This window comes from Ovis aries, chromosome X, assembly GCF_016772045.2.
Source record: "Ovis aries strain OAR_USU_Benz2616 breed Rambouillet chromosome X, ARS-UI_Ramb_v3.0, whole genome shotgun sequence".
Taxonomy (NCBI): Eukaryota; Metazoa; Chordata; class Mammalia; order Artiodactyla; family Bovidae; genus Ovis; species Ovis aries.
In genome coordinates this window covers 57,235,083-57,247,582 of record NC_056080.1, presented here as the reverse complement: position 1 = coordinate 57,247,582, position 12,500 = coordinate 57,235,083, and the positions used below count along the sequence as shown (strand labels likewise).

The 12,500-nt window shown below is 44.2% G+C and overlaps 2 protein-coding genes across 3 annotated transcripts in view; one reads left to right on the top strand and one right to left on the bottom strand.

The window, feature by feature from the left end:
- ZNF81 (zinc finger protein 81) overlaps positions 1-12,500 on the top strand; it is a 746,478-nt gene that overhangs the window by 216,513 nt on the left and 517,465 nt on the right. The window lies entirely within an intron of this gene.
- Positions 1-12,500, bottom strand: part of SYN1 (synapsin I) — a 54,180-nt gene that overhangs the window by 14,674 nt on the left and 27,006 nt on the right. The window lies entirely within an intron of this gene.

Genomic DNA, 12,500 nt, shown 5'->3' with positions numbered 1-12,500 from the left:
GCTGCCACATGGCAGGGGCTTCCCAGGTGACGCTAGTGGTAGAGAACCTGCCTGCTAATGCAGATGTAAGAGATGCAGGTTCAATCCCTGGGTCGGGAAGATCGCCTGGAAGAGGAAATGGCAACCCACTCCAGTATTCTTGCTGGAGAATCCCATGGACAGAGGAGCCCGGCGGGCTACAGTCTACAGGGTCGTGGAGTCGGGCACGACTGAAGTGACTTAGCACGCATGCGTGCATACCAAATGGCAACCTCACTGGCAAATTCCCCTATTCACACATCCCTCCAGTGGACCAGCTCCTTGACAAATGCCCTATCAATCATTTGTATACAGCTCTCCTCGCTTCAGGTGCTGTCCTGATGTCATCCAGGGAGGATGTTTTACCCCATCCAAACCTGTGGGTGTCACTGTTGCAACCTTAGGTTTTGTACTGAGTCTGACTTGAGTGAACAGGGAGACTTCCAGTAGGCCCAGAGGTCCCCCCCAACCCCCGTCAACATAGCTCAGCCAGGGCCTCTGGAAGAAAGGGCAGCCCTGCCTCCCACCCACGGCCTATGGGAGATTCCTTGGAAGTGTTCATTTGGGGACAAGGAGGGAGGGGTAGAAGGCGTGATCTGAAAATCCCCAAGTTCTGCCCTTCTTCCCTCCCCTCTATTTCTGCTCCCCTCACTCTTTTGATCAACTGAAGCAGTGAAGTGCAGCTAGGGTCCAAAATCAGGACCAACCAGGTGCATTAGCTCACCCGCACCTCCACCTTCCCCTACACAGCTGTCCATTCACCAAAACTCAGGCCTCTAGACTCAAGCCTCACCTTTCTGGTTCATCTTCCTCCCAAAAACCTGAGTGAGAGGCCTTCCAAACACTCCCTTCCTCATGACTTCTTGCTTACACAGCTTGACCCAGGCCCTTCTCAGTCCCTAGAACCTACCCCTTACACTCCAAAGATCCAACTGAAGTGAGGCCCCTGGGAACTGGGCTTTCAGATTGGTGCAAACATTCAGTAGAACACTCAAGTGTCCTGTTGACCGGAATCTGCTTTACATAGATCTTTGTCAAAGGAAGGGCTTCCCAGGTGGCCCAGTGGTAAAGAATCTGCCTGCAATGCAGGAGACCCAGGTTCAATTCCTGAGTCATGAAGATCCCGTGGAGGAGGAAATGGCAACTCACTCCAGTATTCTTGCCTGGAGAATCCCATGGACAGAGGACCCTGGCAGGCTATAGTCTATGGGGTCGCAAAGTTGGACACAACTAAGTGACTAACGCTTTTACTTTGTCAAAGGAAAAGACTTCCAAATTCCCTCCCATCAGACTACCTACTGGTGCTACCAGTAAGAACCCAGGTCTCCTCCAGGACATTCTGGGTCATCTAGTATGGCCTCCTGGATCCTCTTGGTCCATGTCCTTTTGTACTCCTGGAAGGTTCTGCCAGGTCTCAAGGTATGTCCCAGGGATGGATGTGCAGATATTTCCAGCAACAATTTTTGTCTTAATATTTACACGTTGGTTATGCCCTGGGAGGATTGAACCCTGTCCACCAAAAGGGGCAAATGGCAGCCTCTGCTGATGGTTACAAAGAAAGGACCTGACAGTTCACTAAACCCTAGTACCAGCTCCCTGCACTCTTACGCTGTTTCCTGACCCCAGGGCCTGCTCTCTGCATGTATGCATGAGTGTTCAGTCATGTCCAGCTCTCTGCGACCCCATGGACTATCACCTGCCAGGCTCCTCTGTCCATGGGATTCTCCAGGCAAGAATACTGCAGTGGGTAGCCATGTCCTTCTTCCAGGATCTTCCTGACCCAGGGATCAAACCCACCTCTCCTGCATTGGCAGGCAGATTCTTTACCGAGACACCTGGGAAGTGCCCTGAGCTCTCCATTAGTTTACCCCTGGGAAGAAGGTGAAGTGGAAAGTGGCAGTAGAAGGATGAAGCCTATTGTGGAAATGGTTCTCCTGCCAACCTGCCCACCTACAGGTAGTGCCCTGGATCAGGACTCAATACTTTATGGGATAACCACCAGGCCCTACTGCAGCCCTTTTCACAGAGTCTCAGCATACAAGATCACCTCCCCCAGACCCCAGCAGGAGCTCCAGGCAAGATACATGTAGTCCTGGGGTCATTACACCCCCCATCACTCTTCTGGAAAATCAACTAAAGGACTTCTCTGGTGGTCCAGTGGTTAAGACTCCACACTCCCCATGCAGGGGCCACAGGTTCGATCTCTGGTTAGGGAACTCAGAACCTGCCCCCCCCCCAAAAAAAAAAGAAAATCCACTAAAGTGAGTAAACTGAGTTGCCCGTCACCCCTAGCATTCCACATGTCTGTGTGTGAACCTCTGATTGGAAGAGACTCTGATGGCTGAGAAGAAGCAAGTCAGGGTGGGTGGCAGTCTGGAGAGGTGTGCAGCATGGGGTCCAGCTCCACGGGTAGCCTGGGGGCTGGCCCTTCTCACCCAAGCCTCAGTTGTTGTTGTTCAATCGCCCAGTTGTGTCCGACTCTGCAACCCCATGGACTGCAGCATCTGTCCCTCACCATCTCCGGAAGTTTGCCCAAGATCATGTCCATTGCGTCAATGATATCATCCAGCCATCTCATCCTCTGACACCCTCTTCTCCTGCCCTCAACCTTTCCCAGGATCTCCCTGAAAGATGGGCCTTGCAGTCCCTACGCAGAATCCTTCTGAAGTCTGTGCTAGCGTTAGAGGATGATTAATGAGTGCATTCACCCACTGGGTATTTTGGGGGTGTCAAAACACATGAAACTCTCATAACAATAACTTCCCGTATGATGTTACAGTAATTTAAATTTCTAGACCGGTAGACTTCACTTTCGCCTTTCACTTTCTTGCATTGGAGAAGGAAATGGCAACCCACTCCAGTGTTCTTGCCTGGAGAATCCCAGAGACAGTGGGCCCCCGTCTATGGGGTTGCACAGAGTCGGACACGACTGAAGTGACCTAGCAGCAGCAGCAGCAGCAGTGTAGTGTAGTGATTAAGAACCTAAACACTCAAGCCAGGTCATTTGCATTCAAATCCTGCCCGTTACATGTACTAGCTCTGTGACCTTGGGGAAATTACATTACCTCTTTATAGCTCAGTTTCCACCTCTGTAAGATTGGTATAAAACGAATGCCTAACTCATAGGCATGTAACTTTACGTGTAAAGTGCCTGGAACAGTGCTAGGTACATAGCACTTGTAAGTATTAATTAGGAGTAGTATGATAAATGTAATTTACTGTTTAATAGTGATTATCTGTATCACTAATGATTATTTACAATATTGAAAATCATGTTTAATGTTGGGAATGATAATTTACAATATTAGAAATAATGTATATTATCAGTAGTAATAATTGAATGCACCCTGGAAACCTTAGTTTAACTCATCATCCTGATAATCTTCCCCAGAGATGTAACAAATATTTAATATGCTCATGTGTTACTTTTTCTTATTATATGAGACTTTTACACTGCTTCCCAGTGTCCAAATCACCCCACTTACAAATACTGACATTTTCAAAGACTTCTGGGGACAAGCCCTCCCCTCAGTGATAACGTTGCCCACTATGAAGTCCTCATTGTGGACAAATCATCACATTTATAAATCTCTATTGCTGCCAAAACTATAGGTGACAAGTCTCTAAGCCCTTGGCATATTTCTCCTTTGAAATGTCCCCTCTGTTCACTGCACAAATTCCCTTTTCCACAAATATCCCAGTAACAAATACCTCTGTTGAGCTACCTTCTTTATTCATAAACATCTGATTGATGTATCTCCATTGATGACCTCCAACTGACAAATCTCCCCATTCACAAATACCCAGGAGCAATCTATCATCCACTGATGGACTCTAGTGACAAATATCTCTCTTGATGATTACCCAATCCATTGGCATATCTCCTATGACCACTTAGTTGACAAATCTCTCTATTCATGAATACCTTTCTATGACATATTTCTCATTGACAACTTCTATCAACAAATCTTCCCAAGAATACATTCTACTGGCATATCTCCCCATTCAGGCATGCCTATCAAAATGCTCTCATTGTCAAATCTTACCATTCAGAACCATTCGGAAATACTCACCATTGATATCTACCTCATTGCTAAACTCACCTGAAAAGTCTTTCTATTCATAAAGCCTCATCCATCCATATAGCCCCTACTGAGTGACCACCCTTCCCCACTGACACATTTCCCCATCCTTACATATCTCTAGTTGGAAAATCTCCTTGCTGGAACAACTCTCAATATATTACCCTATATGTTGAAACATCTCTCCATACTCCCAATGACAGATGAAGAGGTAGAACAATTCTTCCCTTTTCATCAATACTGACTGGCACTTAGGTCTCACTCTCCAGCCTGAGACACCTCCTAAGCCAGTAGTGATGAAATCTGAGGACCAACCCTAGTTATAACATAGAGCGCCCACCAAAGGAAATGATTAGGGTACACATACTCTCTGGATGTAGAGGTGAAGGTGGAGCTTGAAAAAAGAGATTAGTTGAAAGTCTGCATAGGAAGTTGTTAGAATCCCAGACACTCCCCAAATACCAGTCCCCACTGCAATAGAAGGCTGAAGATATGAGCGCTTTAAAAAGCAAAATAGAGAGTTCATGTGGGCAGGAACGCCCAGGCCACACCTCTTTGTTGTTAACTATTTATCCACCACTGAGCCTGGGCCTCCTGCTGAATCTTTGTGAAGAGTTACAGCTCTGATGGGTGGAGGTGGGGCCACTGGTACCAGAGGGCAAGTCTCAGTGTCCTTTCCCCCCATCACATCATGAGGGCCTCCTCTGACTCCAGGCCCCTGGAAAGCAGTAGTATTAATTAAATGTTCCTTGAATCCTCTCCTGATTGAGGGTGAGCTGGGCCAGGAAAAGCTCATGCTTCAACTCCACTCACCCTCACTGTGTCTCCAGGTCCCTGCCATGAGTCCCAACTTCCTGCTGGTCCCTGCTTTGTTCCTGGCTCTGTCCCTGACTCAGGCTGGCCCTCAGGTGCTACCAACCACACCCCCACACTATTTATTGTAACTCAGATGTGGGTAAGTCTGGGCAGACCTCAGGAAGGCCTCTAATGCAGGGACTCACAGTGAGGTTCCAGAAGAGTGGATAAAGCCCTGTGAGGTGGTTGAACCTAAACAACAGTTGTTCCGCAAACTTTTTTTTTCCCCAAGTCTTGGGACAGGGAAAATCTTGAATGTTTAAAACTCAAGGGATCCCCTGACACATTTCTCCCACCGTTTATCCCTGTGGCTTAATTCCTGGGTCTTCTTACTGAGAACATGAAGCATTATGAGTTCAAAACATCAAGGCACCCTGCTCACCTCTTTCCCCATATCCGTCTCCTCACCAAAATACAGGCCCCTGACCTTGTTCTGGCTGAGGGAATAGGGTGGGTCTTTGAGGCCCCAAAACTAGGGACATGATACTAAGACCCAACCCCTCATCCATTAAGTATTCTTCAGTCCCAGGGTCCCGCTCCCTTTATCCCCCTCACAGACAATCAATGTTCTAAAAAACCCAGAATCAACGTTTCTGGGTCATGAAAGTACTCAAATATAAAGAGCAATATGGTTATATCTATCTATCTACACATCACAGCAGTGGTAACATCCCTGGGGAGAAGTTTTCTTCTAGGAATTCCTTATCTCAGGCCAGCCTGCATGTCCCTACCCTGCATGGATACCTCATCTTCAGGCCTCTCTCTGTCCCAGCCCTAGAACAAAGTGTCCCCTCCCTGGAGCATTTTCCACCAAGTACTCCTAATCCCAGCATGCTGTGCTCCTGATTTCGGCCATCCACAGAAAATTCTGTCCCCAACCCGTGGTGCCCTGGATCTTTGGGACTGAGCACTTGGGGATCACAATCTGTCCCAGCCAAGGGACATCTGGTCACACTTTACTGACCATCAGGGAATGACATTCACCCCATTTAGGCTCTCTGATGGATGAGAAAGTGCACTGAGTTGTGTAGTCTTGGAAGGGGCTCAGGGAGGAGTATATCAGGGAGGGGTCCTGATCATCTACAGATATGCCTACAGGAATTCCAGCAGAGCTATTTAAAATCCTAAAAGGTGATGCTATTAAAGTGCTGCACTCAATATGTCAGCAAATTTGGAAAACCCAGCAGTGGCCACAGGACTGGAAAATGTCAATACTCATCACAGTTCCCAAGAAGGGCAGTACTAAAGAATGTTTAAAACACCAGACAACTGTACTCATCTCCCATGCTAGTAAGGTTGTGCTCAAAATCCTTCAAGCTAGGCTTCAGCATTATATGAACTGAGAACTAACTTCCAGATGTTCAAGCTGCATTTAGGAAAGGCAGAGGAACCAGAGATCAAATTGCCAACATTTGGTGGAGCACAGAGAAAGCAAGGGGATTCCAGAAAAACATCTCCCTGTTTCATTGACTACACTAAAGCCTTTGGCTGTGTGGATCATAACAATCTGTGGAAAACTCTTAAAGAGATGAGAATACAGGACCATCTTACCTGTCTCCTGAGAAACCTGTATGCAGGTCAAGAAGCAACAGTTAGAACCTTGTATGGAATAACTGATTGGTTGTAGGATTGGGAAAGGAGTACAACAAGACTGCTTATTGTTGCCCTGTTTATTTAACTTATATGCAGAGTACCTCATGAGAAATGTTGGGCTGGATGAGTTACAAGCTGGAATCAACATTCTGGGACAAATACCAACAACCTCAGATATGCAGATGATACCACTCTAATGGCAGAAAGTGAAGAGGGACTAAAGAACCTCTTGACAAAGGTGAAGTAGGAGAGTGAAAAAGCCAGCTTAAAACTCAATATTAAAAAACTAAGATCATGACATTTGGTCCCATCACTTTATGGCAAATGGAAGGGGAAAAGGTGGAAGCAGTGACAGATTTCCTCTTCTTGGGCTCTAAAATCACTGTGGATGGTGACTGCAGTCACGAAATTGGAAGAAGATTGCTTCTTGGCAGGAAAGTTATGACAAATTTAGACAATATGTTAAAAAGCAAAGACATTACTTTGCCGACAAAGGTCTGTATAGTCTAGGTTATGGTTTTTCCAGATGTGAGAGTACTGTACATAAAGAAGGCAGAGCACCAAAGAATTGATATTTTTGAACGGTAGTGCTGGAGAAGACTCTTGAGAGTCCCTGGGACAACGAGGACATCAAACCAGTCAATCTTAAAGGAAATCAACCCTGAATATTCACTGGAAGGACTGATACTGAAGCTGAAGCTCCAATACTTTGGCCACCTGATGGGAAGAGCTGACTCATTGGAAAAGACTCTGATGCGGGGGAAGATTGAAGGCAGGAGAAGAGGGTGATAGAGGATGAGATGGTTGGATGGCATCACCAACTAAATGGACATGAACTTGGGCAAACTCTGGGAAATGGTGAGGGACAGGGAAGCCTGGTGTGCTGCAGTCCATGGGGTCACGAAGAGTCAGACACGACTTGGCGACTGAGCAACAAAATGCCTGCAGACACAGATCCAGCTCTTCCCTGTTCTTTCTGTTCCTTGCTCTTGTTTGCTGGTTCCTTCTTCCTCTCCTGGTCCCCTGCTCCTGCTCCTTCTCCACGTTCTATCCTTTTCTTCACTCCTGCACCTTCTCCTCACGCTCTTCCTTCTTTCCTGATTCACACTCTTCCTTGTTTCACTGCTGTTTGCTATTTCCTTTCACAGGTCCCTGGTGTCTGGGCCTATCCTTCATCCTTGTGGCCCTTCTCTTCCAAAAGCAGAAGCTATGTAGAGAAACACATGGAGCAGTGTTCTGCACAGTCACCCCCAGTTGCCTCCCTGCCACCCCTGCAAAGTCACATACCTGAGTATCAACTTTCCACAATCCCTGTGGAGGGACCCTGAGTGCAATGATATGAAGGCATAAACTTTGCTGTCTTCCTTGGTGACCTGATATCTGCTATTGAATCTTCATGTACAATAGCCTCTGGCCTTGGACCCAGACTTCTACTCAGCCACAGTGGGCTGGGGATGCTTCACCTTCTTCAACATCATAAACCAGTCTAAGCCCTTCAACCTCCAATCACCACCTCCTCAAGCCTCCGAAAGACTCCCAGCTCCTAACTGTGCTGGGGCTCTATCTGGTTCATGTTCTGTTTCTTGATCTGGATGCAGAAGAGAGGACTATGTTCAGTGTGTGAAAATTCAGTGAGCTATATACTTATGATATGTTCCCTTTTCTGAACTTGTTACACTTCAGTGAAATTGGCCCCTCAAAAGAAAACCCTGAAAACTACAAAAATATACTGTGCAGCACAGAGAATATAGCCATATTTTATTATTACTATAAATGGAATATAACCAAGAAAAATTGTGAATCACTATGTTGTACACCTAAAACTAATATAATACTGTAAATAACTTATACTTCAATTAAAAAATAAGTTAAAAAAGAAAGGGAATAAATGAAGTCCCCCACCCTCTTAACATATTTCCCTTGCTTTTTCCTTCAATTGCTCCCTCACTCCTGCACTCTCTCTTTCACACAATCCCAAAGTCACTTACCTTGTTGATTCTGACCGTGAAGCACCCTCTCTTTCCTTATATCACAGGGACCATGAATCCTGGGCCCAGAAAAGGGACTGGATCCAGAGAGGCCTTGGGTTCAGACTCTGCCTGTCACATCATGAACCCTCTACAAACATTTGCTGAGCCATAAATCACCTGGAGTGCAGGTAGCAAGGAAAGAGAAGTCCCTATTCCCATAGCAACCCACCCTCTAGGTCTGCATAACCAAGCTGATGTAAGTAGATCACCAGGCTAGGGAAGTTTGGGTGAAGATAAGTCAAACTGTACCCCACACTTGACTGGTAAATATTTAGACACACTGAGCTGAGCATCCTAGAGGATTCCTGGTGGTCTGCAAACTGGATGGGAGTAGATAAGGTAGCGGGGCCAGAGTTCTGATGTGTCTGCCATCTCAGCTTCCAAGTGTGGGGTTGTGCAAGCCTGTTCCCACAAATCCAGGGCCACCTTTTACCCCTCCATGTTGTGCAGTGTTGTTGAGAAAAGAGGAAATAGGGGAGGCAAGCTGGCTGACAAAATGTCTAATGCTTCTGCCATCACCTGCCACCATTACCCACCATTAATTGTCTTCCTCTGAAGGCCCGTTCTTTCTGTCCCTGACAAAAATAGCCTTTGTATAGCTACAAAACAGCCAGGAGGTACTATCAGGAATTAATGAGAAAATACAGCTATTAAGATAGCACTGAATTGGAACAGGTATAAAGAAAGTGACCAGTGGACTAGAACAGACTCCTGAACTTGCCCACACATACATAGGCATTTAGGATATGATGGAGGTGGCATACCAGATCAGTGGGGAAAAAGGGTTATCTATAAAGGAAAAGATGAAACTGGATCCCTACCTATCTCATACTGTATACAAAAATCAGTTTTAAAGAACATATGTAATAAAGATGTTTGGAAGACTGCTAGGATTGCTATATTGAGAACAGCATTATGTAAGTGAATGGATGCAACAGCCATTCCGTTATGCATGTAGAGAAGTGTTAAAGAAATGTAATAAAGATGTTTGTAAGAATGCTAAAAAGAGAAAGGAAACCAATTTCAGATGGATGAAGAATTTATTTATTTTTTTTGTTTATAGCAGCTTTATTCATAATTGCTAAAACTTGGAAGCAACCAAGGTGGCCTTCAAGATATGAATGGATATATTATGGTACATCCAGACAATGGAGTATGGATGAAGAATTTAAATGTCAAAAACAAAGCTTTCTCCTTGTATCATCTACTAAATTTCCATTGTACATAGATCTAAATCTGGACTTTGCATTTTTCTTCCTTTAGCCTGTTAGTTAGTATCCATGTGTGTCATATCGTTTGAATTAGAAAAGCTTCATAAAATGTTTGCTTGCAAAAGCATTAAACTCCTTGTAGACTGGAAAGGCTAGTCCCCCCTCAAAGCTCTTCTTTTTTTAGGATTTTCCTGGCTATTCTTGCATGTTTGCTTTTTCATATGAACTTTGCAATCAACTTATCCAGCTCCAGATAACAGCTTATTAGGTATATTTGGGGAGATCATATTACATTTATAATTTAAAAATAGAGACCTAAGAAGGGAAACTGATATCTTTATGATCTTAATTTATCCTATCCACAAATAAGGAATGCCTTCCCATTTGTGTAAATCTACCCTTGAGTCTTTCAGGAGTGTTTTAAATTTTTCTTCATAAAGTTTGCACATATCTGTTAAACTTATTCTGAAGCATTTTATCTTTTTTGTTGTTACCTTAAATGGGGTTTTTTCTTCTGTCTGGTTAGTTGTATATATGGAAACTACTGATTTCTGTATGTTGATTTTATATTCTGCTGTTACTATTATTGTTTGAATTTGTTATTGAATCTCCAGGGAATTTCTAGGTATACTATCATGTAATCTATAAATAGAGATATTTTTACATCTCCTTTACCCATTTTTACATCTATAATTGTTTTGCCTAGTCTAATTGCATTGGTCTAATACCTCTAAATGCAAAAAGGCAAAATGGTTGTCTGAGGAGGCCTTACAAAGAGCTGAGAAAAGAAGAGAAGCTAAAGGCAAAGGAGAAAAGGAAAGATATAAGCATCTGAATGTAGAGTTCCAAAGAACAGGAAGGAGAGATAAGAAAGCCTTCCTAAGTGATCAATGCAAAGAAATAGAGGAAAACAATAAAATGGGAAAGACAAGAGATCTTTTCAAGAAAATTAGAGATACCAAAAGAACATTTCCTGGCAAGATGGGTACAATAAAGGATAGAAATGGTAACTGAAGCAGAAGGTATTAAGAAGAGGTGAAAAGAATACACAGAAAAACTACAAAAAAGATCTTCATAACCCAGATAACCATGATGGTGTGATCACTCACCTAGAGCCAGATATCCTGGAATATGAAATCAAGTGGGCCGTAGAAAGCATTACTACAAACAAAGTGAGGGGAGGTGATGGGATTCCAGCTGAGCTATTTCAAATCCTTAAAGATGATGCTGTTAAAGTGCTGCACTCAATATGCCAGCAAATTTGGAAAACTCAGCAGTGGCCACAGGACTGGAAAAGGTCAGTTTTCATTCCAGTCCCAAAGAAAGGCAATGCAAAAGAATGTTCACACTACTGCACAATGGCTTATTTCACATGCTAGCAAAGTAATGCTCAAAATTCTCCAAGCTAGGCTTCAACAGTACGTAAGCCAAGAAATTCCAGATGTTCAAGCTGGATTTAGAAAAGGCAGAAGAACCAGAGATCAAATTGTCAACATCTGTTGGATCATAAAAAAAGCAAAAGAGTTCCAGGGAAACATCTACTTCTGCTTCATTGACTACACTAAGGCCTTTGACTGTGTGGATCACAACAAACTGTGGAAAATTCTGAAAGAGATGGGGATATCAGATCACCTTACCTGCCTCCTGAGAAACCTTTATGCAAGTCAAGAAGCAACAGTTAGAACTAGACATGGACCAATGGACTGGTTCCAAATTGGGAAAAGAGTACGTCAAGGCTGTATATTGTCACCCTGCTTATTTAACTTATATGCAGAGTACATCATGTGAAATGCCAGGCTGGATGGAGCACAAGCTGGAATCAAGATTGCCGGGGGAAATATCAATAATCTTAGATATGCAGATGACACCACCTTTATGTCAGAAAGCGAAGAGGAACTAAAGAGCTTCTTGATGAAGGTGAAAGAGGAGAGTGAAAAAGCTGGCTTAAAACTCAGTATTTAAAAAACAAAGATCATGGCATCTGGTCCCATCACTTCATGGCAAATAGATGGGGAAACAATGGAAATAGTGACAGACTTTATTTTCTTGGGGTCCCAAATCATCGCAGATGGTGACTGTAGCCATGAAATTAGAAGACGCTTGCTCCTTGGAAAAAAAGCTATGACCAACTTAGACAGCATATTAAGAAGCAGAGCCATTAGTTTACTGACAAAGGTCCATATAGTCAAAGCTATGGTTTTTTCAGTAGTCATGTATGGATGTGAGAGTTGGACCATAAAGAAGGCTGAGTGCCAAAGAATTGATGCTTTTGAACTGTGGTGTTGGAGAAGACTCTTAAGAGTCCCTTGGACTACAAAGAGAACAAACCAGTCAATTCTAAAGGAAATCAGTCCTGAATATTCATTGGAAGGACTGATGCTGAAACTGGAGCTCCAATACTTTGGCCACTTGATGCAAAGAGCCCACTCATTAGAAAAGACACCATGCTGGGAAAGACTGAAGGCAGGAGGAGATGGGGACGACAGAGGACAAGACAGTTGGATGGTATCACTGACTCAATAGATATGAGTTTCAGCAAGTTCCAGGAGATGGTGAAGGACAGGGAAGCCTGGCTTTCTGGAGTCCAGTCCATGAGGTCACAAAGAGTTGGAGAAGACTGAGCGACTGAACAACAACAACACCTCTAAACACAGTACTGAAAAGGAGTAGAAAGAGTGGGCACCTTGCTTTGCTCCTCACCTTAATGGAAA